The 21,317-nt window shown below is 39.9% G+C and overlaps 25 non-coding genes across 25 annotated transcripts; all 25 read right to left on the reverse strand.

Moving 5' to 3' along the window:
• Window positions 1-167: 167 nt before the first annotated feature.
• On the reverse strand, window positions 168-239 carry trnaq-uug (transfer RNA glutamine (anticodon UUG)). Its single transcript has one exon. It is a non-coding gene; the product is annotated as a tRNA-Gln (tRNA).
• A 247-nt stretch (window positions 240-486) lies between these two features.
• On the reverse strand, window positions 487-558 carry trnaq-uug (transfer RNA glutamine (anticodon UUG)). Its single transcript has one exon. It is a non-coding gene; the product is annotated as a tRNA-Gln (tRNA).
• Window positions 559-805: 247 nt separating this feature from the next.
• trnaq-uug (transfer RNA glutamine (anticodon UUG)) lies at window positions 806-877 on the reverse strand. The gene has a single exon. It is a non-coding gene; the product is annotated as a tRNA-Gln (tRNA).
• Window positions 878-1,124: 247 nt separating this feature from the next.
• On the reverse strand, window positions 1,125-1,196 carry trnaq-uug (transfer RNA glutamine (anticodon UUG)). Its single transcript has one exon. It is a non-coding gene; the product is annotated as a tRNA-Gln (tRNA).
• Window positions 1,197-1,443: 247 nt separating this feature from the next.
• Window positions 1,444-1,515, reverse strand: trnaq-uug (transfer RNA glutamine (anticodon UUG)). The gene has a single exon. It is a non-coding gene; the product is annotated as a tRNA-Gln (tRNA).
• Window positions 1,516-1,762: 247 nt separating this feature from the next.
• trnaq-uug (transfer RNA glutamine (anticodon UUG)) lies at window positions 1,763-1,834 on the reverse strand. The gene has a single exon. It is a non-coding gene; the product is annotated as a tRNA-Gln (tRNA).
• Window positions 1,835-3,957: 2,123 nt separating this feature from the next.
• Window positions 3,958-4,029, reverse strand: trnaq-uug (transfer RNA glutamine (anticodon UUG)). The gene has a single exon. It is a non-coding gene; the product is annotated as a tRNA-Gln (tRNA).
• A 247-nt stretch (window positions 4,030-4,276) lies between these two features.
• On the reverse strand, window positions 4,277-4,348 carry trnaq-uug (transfer RNA glutamine (anticodon UUG)). Its single transcript has one exon. It is a non-coding gene; the product is annotated as a tRNA-Gln (tRNA).
• Window positions 4,349-5,486: 1,138 nt separating this feature from the next.
• On the reverse strand, window positions 5,487-5,558 carry trnaq-uug (transfer RNA glutamine (anticodon UUG)). The gene has a single exon. It is a non-coding gene; the product is annotated as a tRNA-Gln (tRNA).
• Window positions 5,559-8,020: 2,462 nt separating this feature from the next.
• trnaq-uug (transfer RNA glutamine (anticodon UUG)) lies at window positions 8,021-8,092 on the reverse strand. Its single transcript has one exon. It is a non-coding gene; the product is annotated as a tRNA-Gln (tRNA).
• A 566-nt stretch (window positions 8,093-8,658) lies between these two features.
• On the reverse strand, window positions 8,659-8,730 carry trnaq-uug (transfer RNA glutamine (anticodon UUG)). Its single transcript has one exon. It is a non-coding gene; the product is annotated as a tRNA-Gln (tRNA).
• Window positions 8,731-8,977: 247 nt separating this feature from the next.
• trnaq-uug (transfer RNA glutamine (anticodon UUG)) lies at window positions 8,978-9,049 on the reverse strand. Its single transcript has one exon. It is a non-coding gene; the product is annotated as a tRNA-Gln (tRNA).
• A 1,801-nt stretch (window positions 9,050-10,850) lies between these two features.
• Window positions 10,851-10,922, reverse strand: trnaq-uug (transfer RNA glutamine (anticodon UUG)). The gene has a single exon. It is a non-coding gene; the product is annotated as a tRNA-Gln (tRNA).
• A 566-nt stretch (window positions 10,923-11,488) lies between these two features.
• trnaq-uug (transfer RNA glutamine (anticodon UUG)) lies at window positions 11,489-11,560 on the reverse strand. Its single transcript has one exon. It is a non-coding gene; the product is annotated as a tRNA-Gln (tRNA).
• Window positions 11,561-11,807: 247 nt separating this feature from the next.
• Window positions 11,808-11,879, reverse strand: trnaq-uug (transfer RNA glutamine (anticodon UUG)). The gene has a single exon. It is a non-coding gene; the product is annotated as a tRNA-Gln (tRNA).
• A 1,801-nt stretch (window positions 11,880-13,680) lies between these two features.
• Window positions 13,681-13,752, reverse strand: trnaq-uug (transfer RNA glutamine (anticodon UUG)). Its single transcript has one exon. It is a non-coding gene; the product is annotated as a tRNA-Gln (tRNA).
• Window positions 13,753-14,318: 566 nt separating this feature from the next.
• On the reverse strand, window positions 14,319-14,390 carry trnaq-uug (transfer RNA glutamine (anticodon UUG)). Its single transcript has one exon. It is a non-coding gene; the product is annotated as a tRNA-Gln (tRNA).
• Window positions 14,391-14,637: 247 nt separating this feature from the next.
• Window positions 14,638-14,709, reverse strand: trnaq-uug (transfer RNA glutamine (anticodon UUG)). The gene has a single exon. It is a non-coding gene; the product is annotated as a tRNA-Gln (tRNA).
• A 1,504-nt stretch (window positions 14,710-16,213) lies between these two features.
• Window positions 16,214-16,285, reverse strand: trnaq-uug (transfer RNA glutamine (anticodon UUG)). The gene has a single exon. It is a non-coding gene; the product is annotated as a tRNA-Gln (tRNA).
• Window positions 16,286-16,851: 566 nt separating this feature from the next.
• trnaq-uug (transfer RNA glutamine (anticodon UUG)) lies at window positions 16,852-16,923 on the reverse strand. Its single transcript has one exon. It is a non-coding gene; the product is annotated as a tRNA-Gln (tRNA).
• Window positions 16,924-17,170: 247 nt separating this feature from the next.
• trnaq-uug (transfer RNA glutamine (anticodon UUG)) lies at window positions 17,171-17,242 on the reverse strand. Its single transcript has one exon. It is a non-coding gene; the product is annotated as a tRNA-Gln (tRNA).
• Window positions 17,243-18,746: 1,504 nt separating this feature from the next.
• On the reverse strand, window positions 18,747-18,818 carry trnaq-uug (transfer RNA glutamine (anticodon UUG)). The gene has a single exon. It is a non-coding gene; the product is annotated as a tRNA-Gln (tRNA).
• Window positions 18,819-19,383: 565 nt separating this feature from the next.
• Window positions 19,384-19,455, reverse strand: trnaq-uug (transfer RNA glutamine (anticodon UUG)). The gene has a single exon. It is a non-coding gene; the product is annotated as a tRNA-Gln (tRNA).
• Window positions 19,456-19,702: 247 nt separating this feature from the next.
• Window positions 19,703-19,774, reverse strand: trnaq-uug (transfer RNA glutamine (anticodon UUG)). Its single transcript has one exon. It is a non-coding gene; the product is annotated as a tRNA-Gln (tRNA).
• A 247-nt stretch (window positions 19,775-20,021) lies between these two features.
• Window positions 20,022-20,093, reverse strand: trnaq-uug (transfer RNA glutamine (anticodon UUG)). Its single transcript has one exon. It is a non-coding gene; the product is annotated as a tRNA-Gln (tRNA).
• Between the last annotated feature and the right edge of the window lie 1,224 nt (window positions 20,094-21,317).

Here is a 21,317-nt window from a genome sequence, read left to right on the forward strand (position 1 = left end):
TTGTGGATTGCTAAACATGACACCATAAAACAAAATTGAAGCCATCTACTGGGTGACACATGGGTTCATGGAGTGAGAATTATTTGATGAAGTGGATATTTAACTTTTCTCAAAATTATCTTCTCCAGTTCCACAAACAGTTCTGTACAGGCTTTTGTCAACAACTAAGGTTCCACCGAGACTTGAACTCGGATCACTGGATTCAAAGTCCAGAGTGCTAACCATTACACCATGGAACCAAACAGCAACAAAGCTCTGCCTGACCCAAATTTGTAAATTTCCAACCAATGCACCATCCGAGCTACTGTTAAAAGTTAAATTATGGATTGCTAAACATGACACCATAAAACCAAATTGAAGCCATCTACTGGGTGACACATGGGTTCATGGAGTGAGAATTATTTGATGAAGAGGAAATTTAACTTTTCTCAAAATAATCTTCTCCAGTTCCACAAAAAGCTCTGTACAGGCTCTTGTCAACAACTAAGGTTCCACCGAGACTTGAACTCGGATCACTGGATTCAAAGTCCAGAGTGCTAACCATTACACCATGGAACCAAAAGGCAACAAAGCTCTGCCTGACCCAAATTTGTAAATTTCCAACCAATGCACCATCCGAGCTACTGTTAAAAGTTAAATTGTGGATTGCTAAACATGACAACATAAAACCAAATTGAAGCCATCTACTGGGTGACACATGGGTTCATGAAGTGAGAATTATTTGATGAAGTGGATATTTAACTTTTCTCAAAATTATCTTCTCCAGTTCCACAAAAAGCTCTGTACAGGCTCTTGTCAACAACTAAGGTTCCACCGAGACTTGAACTCGGATCACTGGATTCAAAGTCCAGAGTGCTAACCATTACACCATGGAACCAAACAGCAACAAAGCTCTGCCTGACCCAAATTTGTAAATTTCCAACCAATGCACCATCCGAGCTACTGTTAAAAGTTAAATTATGGATTGCTAAACATGACACCATAAAACCAAATTGAAGCCATCTACTGGGTGACACATGGGTTCATGGAGTGAGAATTATTTGATGAAGTGGATATTTAACTTTTCTCAAAATAATCTTCTCCAGTTCCACAAAAAGCTCTGTACAGGCTCTTGTCAACAACTAAGGTTCCACCGAGACTTGAACTCGGATCACTGGATTCAAAGTCCAGAGTGCTAACCATTACACCATGGAACCAAAAGGCAACAAAGCTCTGCCTGACCCAAATTTGTAAATTTCCAACCAATGCACCATCCGAGCTACTGTTAAAAGTTAAATTGTGGATTGCTAAACATGACACCATAAAACCAAATTGAAGCCATCTACTGGGTGACACATGGGTTCATGAAGTGAGAATTATTTGATGAAGTGGATATTTAACTTTTCTCAAAATTATCTTCTCCAGTTCCACAAAAAGCTCTGTACAGGCTCTTGTCAACAACTAAGGTTCCACCGAGACTTGAACTCGGATCACTGGATTCAAAGTCCAGAGTGCTAACCATTACACCATGGAACCAAAAGGCAACAAAGCTCTGCCTGACCCAAATTTGTAAATTTCCAACCAATGCACCATCCGAGCTACTGTTAAAAGTTAAATTGTGGATTGCTAAACATGACACCATAAAACCAAATTGAAGCCATCTACTGGGTGACACATGGGTTCATGAAGTGAGAATTATTTGATGAAGTGGATATTTAACTTTTCTCAAAATTATCTTCTCCAGTTCCACAAAAAGCTCTGTACAGGCTCTTGTCAACAACTAAGGTTCCACCGAGACTTGAACTCGGATCACTGGATTCAAAGTCCAGAGTGCTAACCATTACACCATGGAACCAAAAGGCAACAAAGCTCTGCCTGACCCAAATTTGTAAATTTCCAACCAATGCACCATCCGAGCTACTGTTAAAAGTTAAATTGTGGATTGCTAAACATGACACCATAAAACCAAATTGAAGCCATCTACTGGGTGACACATGGGTTCATGGAGTGAGAATTATTTGATGAAGTGGATATTTAACTTTTCTCAAAATTATCTTCTCCAGTTCCACAAACAGTTCTGTACAGGCTTTTGTCAACAATTAAGGTTCCACCGAGATTTGAACTCGGATCACTGGATTCAAAGCCCAGAGTGCAAACCATTACACCATGGAACCACATGCCAACAAAACCCTGCTGGACCCAAATTTGTAAATTTCCAACCAATGCACCATCAGGTCTACTGTAAAAAGTTAAAGTGTGGATTGCTAAACATGACACCATAAAACCAAATTGAAGCCATCTACTGGGTGACACATGGGTTCATGGAGTGAGAATTATTTGATGTAGTGGATATTTAACTTTTCTCAAAATGATCTTCCAGTTCCACAAACAGTTCTGTACAGGCTTTTGTCAACAACTAAGGTTCCACCGAGACTTGAACTCAGATCGCTGGACATAAAGTGCAGAGTGCTAACCATTACACAATGGAACCACACAGCAATGACACTCTGCCTGACCCAAAATTGTAAATTTCCAACCAATGCACCATCAGAGCTACTGTTAAAAGTTAAAGTGTGGAGTGCTAAACATGACATCATGAAACCATCTACTGGGTGACACATGGGTTCATGGAGTGAGAATTATTATTTGATGAAGTGGATATTTAACTTTTCTCAAAATGACCTTCTCCAGTTCAGTCCAGGCTTTTGTCAACAACTAAGGTTCCACTGAGACTTGAACACAGATAAATGGATTCAAAGTCCAGAGTGCTAGCCATTTACACCATGGAACCAAACGGCAACAAAGCTCTGCCTGACCCAAAATTGTAAATTTCCAACCAATACACTATCAGAGCTACTGTTAAAAAAATGTATGTGTGTAGTGAAAATCATGACACCATAAAACCAAATTGAAGCCATCTACTGGGTGACCCATGGGTTCATGGAGTGAGAATTATTTGATGAAGTGGATATTTAACTTTTCTCAAAATTATCTTCTCCAGTTCCACAAACAGTTCTGTACAGGCTTTTGTCAACAACTAAGGTTCCACCGAGATTTGAACTCGGATCACTGGATTCAAAGCCCAGAGTGCAAACCATTACACCATGGAACCACATGGCAACAAAACCCTGCTGGACCCAAATTTGTAAATTTCCAACCAATGCACCATCAGGTCTACTGTAAAAAGTTAAAGTGTGGATTGCTAAACATGACACCATAAAACCAAATTGAAGCCATCTACTGGGTGACACATGGGTTCATGGAGTGAGAATTATTTGATGTAGTGGATATTTAACTTTTCTCAAAATGATCTTCCAGTTCCACAAACAGTTCTGTACAGGCTTTTGTCAACAACTAAGGTTCCACCGAGACTTGAACTCAGATCGCTGGACATAAAGTGCAGAGTGCTAACCATTACACAATGGAACCACACAGCAATGACACTCTGCCTGACCCAAAATTGTAAATTTCCAACCAATGCACCATCAGAGCTACTGTTAAAAGTTAAAGTGTGGAGTGCTAAACATGACATCATGAAACCATCTACTGGGTGACACATGGGTTCATGGAGTGAGTATTATTATTTGATGAAGTGGATATTTAACTTTTCTCAAAATGACCTTCTCCAGTTCAGTCCAGGCTTTTGTCAACAACTAAGGTTCCACTGAGACTTGAACACAGATAAATGGATTCAAAGTCCAGAGTGCTAGCCATTTACACCATGGAACCAAACGGCAACAAAGCTCTGCCTGACCCAAAATTGTAAATTTCCAACCAATACACTATCAGAGCTACTGTTAAAAAAATGTATGTGTGTAGTGAAAATCATGACACCATAAAACCAAATTGAAGCCATCTACTGGGTGACCCATGGGTTCATGGAGTGAGAATTATTTGATGAAGTGGATATTTAACTTTTCTCAAAATTATCTTCTCCAGTTCCACAAACAGTTCTGTACAGGCTTTTGTCAACAACTAAGGTTCCACCGAGACTTGAACTCGGATCACTGGATTCAAAGTCCAGAGTGCTAACCATTACACCATGGAACCAAACAGCAACAAAGCTCTGCCTGACCCAAATTTGTAAATTTCCAACCAATGCACCATCCGAGCTACTGTTAAAAGTTAAATTGTGGATTGCTAAACATGACACCATAAAACCAAATTGAAGCCATCTACTGGGCGACACATGGGTTCATGGAGTGAGAATTATTTGATGAAGTGGATATTTAACTTTTCTCAAAACTATCTTCTCCAGTTCCACAAACAGTTCTGTACAGGCTTTTGTCAACAACTAAGGTTCCACCGAGACTTGAACTCGGATCACTGGATTCAAAGTCCAGAGTGCTAACCATTACACCATGGAACCACATGGCAACAAAACCCTGCTGAATCCAAAATTGTAAATTTCCAACCAATGCACCATCCGAGCTACTGTTAAAAGTTAAATTGTGGATTGCTAAACATGACACCATAAAACCAAATTGAAGCCATCTACTGGGTGACACATGGGTTCATGGAGTGAGAATTATTTGATGAAGTGGATATTTAACTTTTCTCAAAATCATCTTCTCCAGTTCCACAAACAGTTCTGTACAGGCTTTTGTCAACAACTAAGGTTCCACCGAGATTTGAACTCGGATCACTGGATTCAAAGCCCAGAGTGCAAACCATTACACCATGGAACCACATGGCAACAAAACCCTGCTGGACCCAAATTTGTAAATTTCCAACCAATGCACCATCAGGTCTACTGTAAAGAGTTAAAGTGTGGATTGCTAAACATGACACCATAAAACCAAATTGAAGCCATCTACTGGGTGACACATGGGTTTATGGAGTGAGAATTATTTGATGTAGTGGATATTTAACTTTTCTCAAAATGATCTTCCAGTTCCACAAACAGTTATGTACGCTGGACATAAAGTGCAGAGTGCTAACCATTACACAATGGAACCACACAGCAATGACACTCTGCCTGACCCAAAATTGTAAATTTCCAACCAATGCACCATCAGAGCTACTGTTAAAAGTTAAAGTGTGGAGTGCTAAACATGACATCATGAAACCATCTACTGGGTGACACATGGGTTCATGGAGTGAGAATTATTATTTGATGAAGTGGATATTTAACTTTTCTCAAAATGACCTTCTCCAGTTCAGTCCAGGCTTTTGTCAACAACTAAGGTTCCACTGAGACTTGAACACAGATAAATGGATTCAAAGTCCAGAGTGCTAGCCATTTACACCATGGAACCACACGGCAACAAAGCTCTGCCTGACCCAAAATTGTAAATTTCCAACCAATACACTATCAGAGCTACTGTTAAAAAAATGTATGTGTGTAGTGAAAATCATGACACCATAAAACCAAATTGAAGCCATCTACTGGGTGACCCATGGGTTCATGGAGTGAGAATTATTTGATGAAGTGGATATTTAACTTTTCTCAAAATTATCTTCTCCAGTTCCACAAACAGTTCTGTACAGGCTTTTGTCAACAACTAAGGTTCCACCGAGACTTGAACTCGGATCACTGGATTCAAAGTCCAGAGTGCTAACCATTACACCATGGAACCAAACAGCAACAAAGCTCTGCCTGACCCAAATTTGTAAATTTCCAACCAATGCACCATCCGAGCTACTGTTAAAAGTTAAATTGTGGATTGCTAAACATGACACCATAAAACCAAATTGAAGCCATCTACTGGGTGACACGTGGGTTCATGGAGTGAGAATTATTTGATGAAGTGGATATTTAACTTTTCTCAAAATCATCTTCTCCAGTTCCACAAACAGTTCTGTACAGGCTTTTGTCAACAACTAAGGTTCCACCGAGACTTGAACTCGGTTCACTGGATTCAAAGTCCAGATTGCTAACCATTACACCATGGAACCAGACGGCAATAAAACCCTGCTGGACCCAAATTTGTACATTTCCAACCATTGCACCATCCGAGCTACTGTTAAAAGTTAAATTGTGGATTGCTAAACATGACACCATAAAACCAAATTGAAGCCATCTACTGGGCGACACATGGGTTCATGGAGTGAGAATTATTTGATGAAGTGGATATTTAACTTTTCTCAAAACTATCTTCTCCAGTTCCACAAACAGTTCTGTACAGGCTTTTGGCAACAAATAAGGTTCCACTGAGACTTGAACTCGGATCACTGGATTCAACGTCCAGAGTGCTAACCATTACACCATGGAACCAGACGGCAACAAAACCCTGCTGAATCCAAAATTGTAAATTTCCAACCAATGCACCATCCGAGCTACTGTTAAAAGTTAAATTGTGGATTGCTAAACATGACACCATAAAACCAAATTGAAGCCATCTACTGGGTGACACATGGGTTCATGGAGTGAGAATTATTTGATGAAGTGGATATTTAAATTTTCTCAAAATCATCTTCTCCAGTTCCACAAACAGTTCTGTACAGGCTTTTGTCAACAACTAAGGTTCCACCGAGACTTGAACTCAGTTCACTGGATTCAAAGTCCAGATTGCTAACCATTACACCATGGAACCAGACGGCAATAAAACCCTGCTGGACCCAAATTTGTACATTTCCAACCAATGCACCATCCGAGCTACTGTTAAAAGTTAAATTGTGGATTGCTACACATGACACCATAAAACCAAATTGAAGCCATCTACTGGGTGACACATGGGTTCATGGAGTGAGAATTATTTGATGAAGTGGATATTTAACTTTTCTCAAAATTATCTTCTCCAGTTCCACAAAAAGCTCTGTACAGGCTCTTGTCAACAACTAAGGTTCCACCGAGACTTGAAGTCGGATCACTGGATTCAAAGTCCAGAGTGCTAACCATTACACCATGGAACCAAAAGGCAACAAAGCTCTGCCTGACCCAAATTTGTAAATTTCCAACCAATGCACCATCCGAGCTACTGTTAAAAGTTAAATTGTGGATTGCTAAACATGACACCATAAAACCAAATTGAAGCCATCTACTGGGTGACACATGGGTTCATGGAGTGAGAATTATTTGATGAAGTGGATATTTAACTTTTCTCAAAATTATCTTCTCCAGTTCCACAAACAGTTCTGTACAGGCTTTTGTCAACAACTAAGGTTCCACCGAGATTTGAACTCGGATCACTGGATTCAAAGCCCAGAGTGCAAACCATTACACCATGGAACCACATGGCAACAAAACCCTGCTGGACCCAAATTTGTAAATTTCCAACCAATGCACCATCAGGTCTACTGTAAAGAGTTAAAGTGTGGATTGCTAAACATGACACCATAAAACCAAATTGAAGCCATCTACTGTGTGACACATGGGTTCATGGAGTGAGAATTATTTGATGTAGTGGATATTTAACTTTTCTCAAAATGATCTTCCAGTTCCACAAACAGTTCTGTACAGGCTTTTGTCAACAACTAAGGTTCCACCGAGACTTGAACTCAGATCGCTGGACATAAAGTGCAGAGTGCTAACCATTACACAATGGAACCACACAGCAATGACACTCTGCCTGACCCAAAATTGTAAATTTCCAACCAATGCACCATCAGAGCTACTGTTAAAAAGTTAAAGTGTGGAGTGCTAAACATGACATCATGAAACCATCTACTGGGTGACACATGGGTTCATGGAGTGAGAATTATTATTTGATGAAGTGGATATTTAACTTTTCTCAAAATGACCTTCTCCAGTTCAGTCCAGGCTTTTGTCAACAACTAAGGTTCCACTGAGACTTGAACACAGATAAATGGATTCAAAGTCCAGAGTGCTAGCCATTTACACCATGGAACCAAACGGCAAAAAAGCTCTGCCTGACCCAAAATTGTAAATTTCCAACCAATACACTATCAGAGCTACTGTTAAAAAAATGTATGTGTGTAGTGAAAATCATGACACCATAAAACCAAATTGAAGCCATCTACTGGGTGACCCATGGGTTCATGGAGTGAGAATTATTTGATGAAGTGGATATTTAACTTTTCTCAAAATTATCTTCTCCAGTTCCACAAACAGTTCTGTACAGGCTTTTGTCAACAACTAAGGTTCCACCGAGACTTGAACTCGGATCACTGGATTCAAAGTCCAGAGTGCTAACCATTACACCATGGAACCAAACAGCAACAAAGCTCTGCCTGACCCAAATTTGTAAATTTCCAACCAATGCACCATCCGAGCTACTGTTAAAAGTTAAATTGTGGATTGCTAAACATGACACCATAAAACCAAATTGAAGCCATCTACTGGGTGACACGTGGGTTCATGGAGTGAGAATTATTTGATGAAGTGGATATTTAACTTTTCTCAAAATCATCTTCTCCAGTTCCACAAACAGTTCTGTACAGGCTTTTGTCAACAACTAAGGTTCCACCGAGACTTGAACTCGGTTCACTGGATTCAAAGTCCAGATTGCTAACCATTACACCATGGAACCAGACGGCAATAGAACCCTGCTGGACCCAAATTTGTAAATTTCCAACTAATGCACCATCCGAGCTACTGTTAAAAGTTAAATTGTGGATTGCTAAACATGACACCATAAAACCAAATTGAAGCCATCTACTGGGTGACACATGGGTTCATGGAGTGAGAATTATTTGATGAAGAGGATCTTTAACTTTTCTCAAAATGATCTTCTCCAGTTCCACAAAAAGCTCTGTACAGGCTCTTGTCAACAACTAAGGTTCCACCGAGACTTGAACTCGGATCACTGGATTCAAAGTCCAGAGTGCTAACCATTACACCATGGAACCAAAAGACAACATAGCTCTGCCTGACCCAAATTTGTAAATTTCCAACCAATGCACCATCCGAGCTACTGTTAAAAGTTAAATTGTGGATTGCTAAACATGACACCATAAAACCAAATTGAAGCCATCTACTGGGTGACACATGGGTTCATGTAGTGAGAATTATTTGATGAAGTGGATATTTAACTTTTCTCAAAATTATCTTCTCCAGTTCCACAAAAAGCTCTGTACAGGCTCTTGTCAACAACTAAGGTTCCACCGAGACTTGAACTCGGATCACTGGATTCAAAGTCCAGAGTGCTAACCATTACACCATGGAACCAAAAGGCAACAAAGCTCTGCCTGACCCAAATTTGTAAATTTCCAACCAATGCACCATCCCAGCTACTGTTAAAAGTTAAATTGTGGATTGCTAAACATGACACCATAAAACCAAATTGAAGCCATCTACTGGGTGACACATGGGTTCATGGAGTGAGAATTATTTGATGAAGTGGATATTTAACTTTTCTCAAAATTATCTTCTCCAGTTCCACAAACAGTTCTGTACAGGCTTTTGTCAACAACTAAGGTTCCACCGAGATTTGAACTCGGATCACTGGATTCAAAGCCCAGAGTGCAAACCATTACACCATGGAACCACATGGCAACAAAACCCTGCTGGACCCAAATTTGTAAATTTCCAACCAATGCACCATCAGGTCTACTGTAAAAAGTTAAAGTGTGGATTGCTAAACATGACACCATAAAACCAAATTGAAGCCATCTACTGGGTGACACATGGGTTCATGGAGTGAGAATTATTTGATGTAGTGGATATTTAACTTTTCTCAAAATGATCTTCCAGTTCCACAAACAGTTCTGTACAGGCTTTTGTCAACAACTAAGGTTCCACCGAGACTTGAACTCAGATCGCTGGACATAAAGTGCAGAGTGCTAACCATTACACAATGGAACCACACAGCAATGACACTCTGCCTGACCCAAAATTGTAAATTTCCAACCAATGCACCATCAGAGCTACTGTTAAAAGTTAAAGTGTGGAGTGCTAAACTTGACATCATGAAACCATCTACTGGGTGACACATGGGTTCATGGAGTGAGAATTATTATTTGATGAAGTGGATATTTAACTTTTCTCAAAATGACCTTCTCCAGTTCAGTCCAGGCTTTTGTCAACAACTAAGGTTCCACCGAGATTTGAACTCGGATCACTGGATTCAAAGCCCAGAGTGCAAACCATTACACCATGGAACCACATGGCAACAAAACCCTGCTGGACCCAAATTTGTAAATTTCCAACCAATGCACCATCAGGTCTACTGTAAAAAGTTAAAGTGTGGATTGCTAAACATGACACCATAAAACCAAATTGAAGCCATCTACTGGGTGACACATGGGTTCATGGAGTGAGAATTATTTGATGTAGTGGATATTTAACTTTTCTCAAAATGATCTTCCAGTTCCACAAACAGTTCTGTACAGGCTTTTGTCAACAACTAAGGTTCCACCGAGACTTGAACTCAGATCGCTGGACATAAAGTGCAGAGTGCTAACCATTACACAATGGAACCACACAGCAATGACACTCTGCCTGACCGAAAATTGTAAATTTCCAACCAATGCACCATCAGAGCTACTGTTAAAAGTTAAAGTGTGGAGTGCTAAACATGACATCATGAAACCATCTACTGGGTGACACATGGGTTCATGGAGTGAGAATTATTATTTGATGAAGTGGATATTTAACTTTTCTCAAAATGACCTTCTCCAGTTCAGTCCAGGCTTTTGTCAACAACTAAGGTTCCACTGAGACTTGAACACAGATAAATGGATTCAAAGTCCAGAGTGCTAGCCATTTACACCATGGAACCAAACGGCAAAAAAGCTCTGCCTGACCCAAAATTGTAAATTTCCAACCAATACACTATCAGAGCTACTGTTAAAAAAATGTATGTGTGTAGTGAAAATCATGACACCATAAAACCAAATTGAAGCCATCTACTGGGTGACCCATGGGTTCATGGAGTGAGAATTATTTGATGAAGTGGATATTTAACTTTTCTCAAAATTATCTTCTCCAGTTCCACAAACAGTTCTGTACAGGCTTTTGTCAACAACTAAGGTTCCACCGAGACTTGAACTCGGATCACTGGATTCAAAGTCCAGAGTGCTAACCATTACACCATGGAACCAAACAGCAACAAAGCTCTGCCTGACCCAAATTTGTAAATTTCCAACCAATGCACCATCCGAGCTACTGTTAAAAGTTAAATTGTGGATTGCTAAACATGACACCATAAAACCAAATTGAAGCCATCTACTGGGTGACACGTGGGTTCATGGAGTGAGAATTATTTGATGAAGTGGATATTTAACTTTTCTCAAAATCATCTTCTCCAGTTCCACAAACAGTTCTGTACAGGCTTTTGTCAACAACTAAGGTTCCACCGAGACTTGAACTCGGTTCACTGGATTCAAAGTCCAGATTGCTAACCATTACACCATGGAACCAGACGGCAATAGAACCCTGCTGGACCCAAATTTGTAAATTTCCAACTAATGCACCATCAGAGCTACTGTTAAAAGTTAAATTGTGGATTGCTAAACATGACACCATAAAACCAAATTGAAGCCATCTACTGGGTGACACATGGGTTCATGGAGTGAGAATTATTTGATGAAGAGGATCTTTAACTTTTCTCAAAATGATCTTCTCCAGTTCCACAAAAAGCTCTGTACAGGCTCTTGTCAACAACTAAGGTTCCACCGAGACTTGAACTCGGATCACTGGATTCAAAGTCCAGAGTGCTAACCATTACACCATGGAACCAAAAGACAACATAGCTCTGCCTGACCCAAATTTGTAAATTTCCAACCAATGCACCATCCGAGCTACTGTTAAAAGTTAAATTGTGGATTGCTAAACATGACACCATAAAACCAAATTGAAGCCATCTACTGGGTGACACATGGGTTCATGTAGTGAGAATTATTTGATGAAGTGGATATTTAACTTTTCTCAAAATTATCTTCTCCAGTTCCACAAAAAGCTCTGTACAGGCTCTTGTCAACAACTAAGGTTCCACCGAGACTTGAACTCGGATCACTGGATTCAAAGTCCAGAGTGCTAACCATTACACCATGGAACCAAAAGGCAACAAAGCTCTGCCTGACCCAAATTTGTAAATTTCCAACCAATGCACCATCCGAGCTACTGTTAAAAGTTAAATTGTGGATTGCTAAACATGACACCATAAAACCAAATTGAAGCCATCTACTGGGTGACACATGGGTTCATGGAGTGAGAATTATTTGATGAAGTGGATATTTAACTTTTCTCAAAATTATCTTCTCCAGTTCCACAAACAGTTCTGTACAGGCTTTTGTCAACAACTAAGGTTCCACCGAGATTTGAACTCGGATCACTGGATTCAAAGCCCAGAGTGCAAACCATTACACCATGGAACCACATGGCAACAAAACCCTGCTGGACCCAAATTTGTAAATTTCCAACCAATGCACCATCAGGTCTACTGTAAAAAGTTAAAGTGTGGATTGCTAAACATGACACCATAAAACCAAATTGAAGCCATCTACTGGGTGACACATGGGTTCATGGAGTGAGAATTATTTGATGTAGTGGATATTTAACTTTTCTCAAAATGATCTTCCAGTTCCACAAACAGTTCTGTACAGGCTTTTGTCAACAACTAAGGTTCCACCGAGACTTGAACTCAGATCGCTGGACATAAAGTGCAGAGTGCTAACCATTACACAATGGAACCACACAGCAATGACACTCTGCCTGACCCAAAATTGTAAATTTCCAACCAATGCACCATCAGAGCTACTGTTAAAAGTTAAAGTGTGGAGTGCTAAACTTGACATCATGAAACCATCTACTGGGTGACACATGGGTTCATGGAGTGAGAATTATTATTTGATGAAGTGGATATTTAACTTTTCTCAAAATGACCTTCTCCAGTTCAGTCCAGGCTTTTGTCAACAACTAAGGTTCCACCGAGATTTGAACTCGGATCACTGGATTCAAAGCCCAGAGTGCAAACCATTACACCATGGAACCACATGGCAACAAAACCCTGCTGGACCCAAATTTGTAAATTTCCAACCAATGCACCATCAGGTCTACTGTAAAAAGTTAAAGTGTGGATTGCTAAACATGACACCATAAAACCAAATTGAAGCCATCTACTGGGTGACACATGGGTTCATGGAGTGAGAATTATTTGATGTAGTGGATATTTAACTTTTCTCAAAATGATCTTCCAGTTCCACAAACAGTTCTGTAGAGGCTTTTGTCAACAACTAAGGTTCCACCGAGACTTGAACTCAGATCGCTGGACATAAAGTGCAGAGTGCTAACCATTACACAATGGAACCACACAGCAATGACACTCTGCCTGACCGAAAATTGTAAATTTCCAACCAATGCACCATCAGAGCTACTATTAAAAGTTAAAGTGTGGAGTGCTAAACATGACATCATGAAACCATCTACTGGGTGACACATGGGTTCATGGAGTGAGAATTACTATTTGATGAAGTGGATATTTAACTTTTCTCAAAATGACCTTCTCCAGTTCAGTCCAGGCTTTTGTCAACAACTAAGGTTCCACTGAGACTTGAACACAGATAAATGGATTCAAAGTCCAGAGTGCTAGCCATTTACACCATGGAACCAAACGGCAACAAAGCTCTGCCTGACCCAAAATTGTAAATTTCCAACCAATACACTATCAGAGCTACTGTTCAAAAAATGTATGTGTGTAGTGAAAATCATGACACCATAAAACCAAATTGAAGCCATCTACTGGGTGACCCATGGGTTCATGGAGTGAGAATTATTTGATGAAGTGGATATTTAACTTTTCTCAAAATTATCTTCTCCAGTTCCACAAACAGTTCTGTACAGGCTTTTGTCAACAACTAAGGTTCCACCGAGACTTGAACTCGGATCACTGGATTCAAAGTCCAGAGTGCTAACCATTACACCATGGAACCAAACAGCAACAAAGCTCTGCCTGACCCAAAATTGTAAATTTCCAACCAATGCACCATCCGAGCTACTGTTAAAAGTTAAATTGTGGATTGCTAAACATGACACCATAAAACCAAATTGAAGCCATCTACTGGGTGACACGTGGGTTCATGGAGTGAGAATTATTTGATGAAGTGGATATTTAACTTTTCTCAAAATCATCTTCTCCAGTTCCACAAACAGTTCTGTACAGGCTTTTGTCAACAACTAAGGTTCCACTGAGACTTGAACTCGGTTCACTGGATTCAAAGTCCAGATTGCTAACCATTACACCATGGAACCAGACGGCAATAAAACTCTGCTGGACCCAAATTTGTAAATTTCCAACCAATGCACCATCCGAGCTACTGTTAAAAGTTAAATTGTGGATTGCTAAACATGACACCATAAAACCAAATTGAAGCCATCTACTGGGTGACACATGGGTTCATGGAGTGAGAATTATTTGATGAAGTGGATATTTAACTTTTCTCAAAACTATCTTCTCCAGTTCCACAAACAGTTCTGTACAGGCTTTTGTCAACAACTAAGGTTCCACCGAAACTTGAACTCGGATCACTGGATTCAAAGTCCAGAGTGCTAACCATTACACCATGGAACCAAACGGCAACAAAGCTCTGCCTGACCCAAATTTGTAAATTTCCAACCAATGCACCATCCGAGCTACTGTTAAAAGTTAAATTGTGGATTGCTAAACATGACACCATAAAACCAAATTGAAGCCATCTACTGGGCGACACATGGGTTCATGGAGTGAGAATTATTTGATGAAGTGGATATTTAACTTTTCTCAAAACTATCTTCTCCAGTTCCACAAACAGTTCTGTACAGGCTTTTGTCAACAACTAAGGTTCCACCGAGACTTGAACTCGGATCACTGGATTCAAAGTCCAGAGTGCTAACCATTACACCATGGAACCAGACGGCAACAAAACCCTGCTGAATCCAAAATTGTAAATTTCCAACCAATGCACCATCCGAGCTACTGTTAAAAGTTAAATTGTGGATTGCTAAACATGACACCATAAAACCAAATTGAAGCCATCTACTGGGTGACACATGGGTTCATGGAGTGAGAATTATTTGATGAAGTGGATATTTAACTTTTCTCAAAATCATCTTCTCCAGTTCCACAAACAGTTCTGTACAGGCTTTTGTCAACAACTAAGGTTCCACCGAGACTTGAACTCGGTTCACTGGATTCAAAGTCCAGATTGCTAACCATTACACCATGGAACCAGACGGCAATAAAACCCTGCTGGACCCAAATTTGTAAATTTCCAACCAATGCACCATCCGAGCTACTGTTAAAAGTTAAATTGTGGATTGCTAAACATGACACCATAAAACCAAATTGAAGCCATCTACTGGGTGACACATGGGTTCATGGAGTGAGAATTATTTGATGAAGTGGATATTTAACTTTTCTCAAAATTATCTTCTCCAGTTCCACAAACAGTTCTGTACAGGCTTTTGTCAACAACTAAGGTTCCACCGAGATTTGAACTCGGATCACTGGATTCAAAGCCCAGAGTGCAAACCATTACACCATGGAACCACATGGCAACAAAACCCTGCTGGACCCAAATTTGTAAATTTCCAACCAATGCACCATCAGGTCTACTGTAAAGAGTTAAAGTGTGGATTGCTAAACATGACACCATAAAACCAAATTGAAGCCATCTACTGGGTAACACATGGGTTCATGGAGTGAGAATTATTTGATGTAGTGGATATTTAACTTTTCTCAAAATGATCTTCCAGTTCCACAAACAGTTCTGTACAGGCTTTTGTCAACAACTAAGGTTCCACCGAGACTTGAACTCAGATCGCTGGACATAAAGTGCAGAGTGCTAACCATTACACAATGGAACCACACAGCAATGACACTCTGCCTGACCCAAAATTGTAAATTTCCAACCAATGCACCATCAGAGCTACTGTTAAAAGTTAAAGTGTGGAGTGCTAAACATGACATCATGAAACCATCTACTGGGTGACACATGGGTTCATGGAGTGAGAATTATTATTTGATGAAGTGGATATTTAACTTTTCTCAAAATGACCTTCTCCAGTTCAGTCCAGGCTTTTGTCAACAACTAAGGTTCCACTGAGACTTGAACACAGATAAATGGATTCAAAGTCCAGAGTGCTAGCCATTTACACCATGGAACCAAACGGCAACAAAGCTCTGCCTGACCCAAAATTGTAAATTTCCAACCAATACACTATCAGAGCTACTGTTCAAAAAATGTATGTGTGTAGTGAAAATCATGACACCATAAAACCAAATTGAAGCCATCTACTGGGTGACCCATGGGTTCATGGAGTGAGAATTATTTGATGAAGTGGATATTTAACTTTTCTCAAAATTATCTTCTCCAGTTCCACAAACAGTTCTGTACAGGCTTTTGTCAACAACTAAGGTTCCACCGAGACTTGAACTCGGATCACTGGATTCAAAGTCCAGAGTGCTAACCATTACACCATGGAACCAAACAGCAACAAAGCTCTGCCTGACCCAAAATTGTAAATTTCCAACCAATGCACCATCCGAGCTACTGTTAAAAGTTAAATTGTGGATTGCTAAACATGACACCATAAAACCAAATTGAAGCCATCTACTGGGTGACACGTGGGTTCATGGAGTGAGAATTATTTGATGAAGTGGATATTTAACTTTTCTCAAAATCATCTTCTCCAGTTCCACAAACAGTTCTGTACAGGCTTTTGTCAACAACTAAGGTTCCACTGAGACTTGAACTCGGTTCACTGGATTCAAAGTCCAGATTGCTAACCATTACACCATGGAACCAGACGGCAATAAAACTCTGCTGGACCCAAATTTGTAAATTTCCAACCAATGCACCATCCGAGCTACTGTTAAAAGTTAAATTGTGGATTGCTAAACATGACACCATAAAACCAAATTGAAGCCATCTACTGGGTGACACATGGGTTCATGGAGTGAGAATTATTTGATGAAGTGGATATTTAACTTTTCTCAAAACTATCTTCTCCAGTTCCACAAACAGTTCTGTACAGGCTTTTGTCAACAACTAAGGTTCCACCGAAACTTGAACTCGGATCACTGGATTCAAAGTCCAGAGTGCTAACCATTACACCATGGAACCAAACGGCAACAAAGCTCTGCCTGACCCAAATTTGTAAATTTCCAACCAATGCACCATCCGAGCTACTGTTAAAAGTTAAATTGTGGATTGCTAAACATGACACCATAAAACCAAATTGAAGCCATCTACTGGGCGACACATGGGTTCATGGAGTGAGAATTATTTGATGAAGTGGATATTTAACTTTTCTCAAAACTATCTTCTCCAGTTCCACAAACAGTTCTGTACAGGCTTTTGTCAACAACTAAGGTTCCACCGAGACTTGAACTCGGATCACTGGATTCAAAGTCCAGAGTGCTAACCATTACACCATGGAACCAGACGGCAACAAAACCCTGCTGAATCCAAAATTGTAAATTTCCAACCAATGCACCATCCGAGCTACTGTTAAAAGTTAAATTGTGGATTGCTAAACATGACACCATAAAACCAAATTGAAGCCATCTACTGGGTGACACATGGGTTCATGGAGTGAGAATTATTTGATGAAGTGGATATTTAACTTTTCTCAAAATCATCTTCTCCAGTTCCACAAACAGTTCTGTACAGGCTTTTGTCAACAACTAAGGTTCCACCGAGACTTGAACTCGGTTCACTGGATTCAAAGTCCAGATTGCTAACCATTACACCATGGAACCAGACGGCAATAAAACCCTGCTGGACCCAAATTTGTAAATTTCCAACCAATGCACCATCCGAGCTACTGTTAAAAGTTAAATTGTGGATTGCTAAACATGACACCATAAAACCAAATTGAAGCCATCTACTGGGTGACACATGGGTTCATGGAGTGAGAATTATTTGATGAAGTGGATATTTAACTTTTCTCAAAATTATCTTCTCCAGTTCCACAAACAGTTCTGTACAGGCTTTTGTCAACAACTAAGGTTCCACCGAGATTTGAACTCGGATCACTGGATTCAAAGCCCAGAGTGCAAACCATTACACCATGGAACCACATGGCAACAAAACCCTGCTGGACCCAAATTTGTAAATTTCCAACCAATGCACCATCAGGTCTACTGTAAAGAGTTAAAGTGTGGATTGCTAAACATGACACCATAAAACCAAATTGAAGCCATCTACTGGGTAACACATGGGTTCATGGAGTGAGAATTATTTGATGTAGTGGATATTTAACTTTTCTCAAAATGATCTTCCAGTTCCACAAACAGTTCTGTACAGGCTTTTGTCAACAACTAAGGTTCCACCGAGACTTGAACTCAGATCGCTGGACATAAAGTGCAGAGTGCTAACCATTACACAATGGAACCACACAGCAATGACACTCTGCCTGACCCAAAATTGTAAATTTCCAACCAATGCACCATCAGAGCTACTGTTAAAAGTTAAAGTGTGGAGTGCTAAACATGACATCATGAAACCATCTACTGGGTGACACATGGGTTCATGGAGTGAGAATTATTATTTGATGAAGTGGATATTTAACTTTTCTCAAAATGACCTTCTCCAGTTCAGTCCAGGCTTTTGTCAACAACTAAGGTTCCACTGAGACTTGAACACAGATAAATGGATTCAAAGTCCAGAGTGCTAGCCATTTACACCATGGAACCAAACGGCAAAAAAGCTCTGCCTGACCCAAAATTGTAAATTTCCAACCAATACACTATCAGAGCTACTGTTAAAAAAATTTATGTGTGTAGTGAAAATCATGACACCATAAAACCAAATTGAAGCCATCTACTGGGTGACCCATGGGTTCATGGAGTGAGAATTATTTGATGAAGTGGATATTTAACTTTTCTCAAAATTATCTTCTCCAGTTCCACAAACAGTTCTGTACAGGCTTTTGTCAACAACTAAGGTTCCACCGAGACTTGAACTCGGATCACTGGATTCAAAGTCCAGAGTGCTAACCATTACACCATGGAACCAAACAGCAACAAAGCTCTGCCTGACCCAAATTTGTAAATTTCCAACCAATGCACCATCCGAGCTACTGTTAAAAGTTAAATTGTGGATTGCTAAACATGACACCATAAAACCAAATTGAAGCCATCTACTGGGTGACACGTGGGTTCATGGAGTGAGAATTATTTGATGAAGTGGATATTTAACTTTCTCAAAATCATCTTCTCCAGTTCCACAAACAGTTCTGTACAGGCTTTTGTCAACAACTAAGGTTCCACCGAGACTTGAACACAGTTCACTGGATTCAAAGTCCAGATTGCTAACCATTACACCATGGAAGCAGACGGCAATAAAACCCTGCTGGACCCAAATTTGTAAATTTCCAACCAATGCACCATCCGAGCTACTGTTAAAAGTTAAATTGTGGATTGCTAAACATGACACCATAAAACCAAATTGAAGCCATCTACTGGGTGACACATGGGTTCATGAAGTGAGAATTATTTGATGAAGTGGATATTTAACTTTTCTCAAAATTATCTTCTCCAGTTCCACAAACAGTTCTGTACAGGCTTTTGTCAACAACTAAGGTTCCACCGAGATTTGAACTCGGATCACTGGATTCAAAGTCCAGAGTGCTAACCATTACATCATGGAACCAAACGGCAACAAAGCTCTGCCTGACCCAAATTTGTAAATTTCCAACCAATGCACTATCCGAGCTACTGTTAAAAGTTAAATTGTGGATTGCTAAACATGACACCATAAAACCAAATTGAAGCCATCTACTGGGTGACACATGGGTTCATGGAGTGAGAATTATTTGATGAAGAGGATCTTTAACTTTTCTCAAAATGATCTTCTCCAGTTCCACAAAAAGCTCTGTACAGGCTCTTGTCAACAACTAAGGTTCCACCGAGACTTGAACTCGGATCACTGGATTCAAAGTCCAGAGTGCTAACCATTACACCATGGAACCAAAAGGCAACAAAGCTCTGCCTGACCCAAATTTGTAAATTTCCAACCAATGCACCATCCGAGCTACTGTTAAAAGTTAAATTGTGTATTGCTAAACATGACACCATAAAACCAAATTGAAGCCATCTACTGGGTGACACATGGGTTCATGGAGTGAGAATTATTTGATGAAGTGGATATTTAACTTTTCTCAAAATTATCTTCTCCAGTTCCACAAAAAGCTCTGTACAGGCTCTTGTCAACAACTAAGGTTCCACCGAGACTTGAACTCGGATCACTGGATTCAAAGTCCAGAGTGCTAACCATTACACCATGGAACCAAAAGGCAACAAAGCTCTGCCTGACCCAAATTTGTAAATTTCCAACCAATGCACCATCCGAGCTACTGTTAAAAGTTAAATTGTGGATTGCTAAACATGACACCATAAAACCAAATTGAAGCCATCTACTGGGTGACACATGGGTTCATGGAGTGAGAATTATTTGATGAAGTGGATATTTAACTTTTCTCAAAATTATCTTCTCCAGTTCCACAAACAGTTCTGTACAGGCTTTTGTCAACAACTAAGGTTCCACCGAGATTTGAACTCGGATCACTGGATTCAAAGCCCAGAGTGCAAACCATTACACCATGGAACCACATGGCAACAAAACCCTGCTGGACCCAAATTTGTAAATTTCCAACCAATGCACCATCAGGTCTACTGTAAAAAGTTAAAGTGTGGATTGCTAAACATGACACCATAAAACCAAATTGAAGCCATCTACTGGGTGACACATGGGTTCATGGAGTGAGAATTATTTGATGTAGTGGATATTTAACTTTTCTCAAAATGATCTTCCAGTTCCACAAACAGTTCTGTACAGGCTTTTGTCAACAACTAAGGTTCCACCGAGACTTGAACTCAGATCGCTGGACATAAAGTGCAGAGTGCTAACCATTACACAATGGAACCACACAGCAATGACACTCTGCCTGACCCAAAATTGTAAATTTCCAACCAATGCACCATCAGAGCTACTGTTAAAAGTTAAAGTGTGGAGTGCTAAACATGACATCATGAAACCATCTACTGGGTGACACATGGGTTCATGGAGTGAGAATTATTATTTGATGAAGTGGATATTTAACTTTTCTCAAAATGACCTTCTCCAGTTCAGTCCAGGCTTTTGTCAACAACTAAGGTTCCACTGAGACTTGAACACAGATAAATGGATTCAAAGTCCAGAGTGCTAGCCATTTACACCATGGAACCAAACGGCAACAAAGCTCTGCCTGACCCAAAATTGTAAATTTCCAACCAATACACTATCAGAGCTACTGTTAAAAAAATGTATGTGTGTAGTGAAAATCATGACACCATAAAACCAAATTGAAGCCATCTACTGGGTGACCCATGGGTTCATGGAGTGAGAATTATTTAATGAAGTGGATATTTAACTTTTCTCAAAATTATCTTCTCCAGTTCCACAAACAGTTCTGTACAGGCTTTTGTCAACAACTAAGGTTCCACCGAGATTTGAACTCGGATCACTGGATTCAA

Source organism: Paramisgurnus dabryanus, chromosome 14 (genome assembly GCF_030506205.2).
Source record: "Paramisgurnus dabryanus chromosome 14, PD_genome_1.1, whole genome shotgun sequence".
NCBI classification, from domain to species: Eukaryota; Metazoa; Chordata; class Actinopteri; order Cypriniformes; family Cobitidae; genus Paramisgurnus; species Paramisgurnus dabryanus.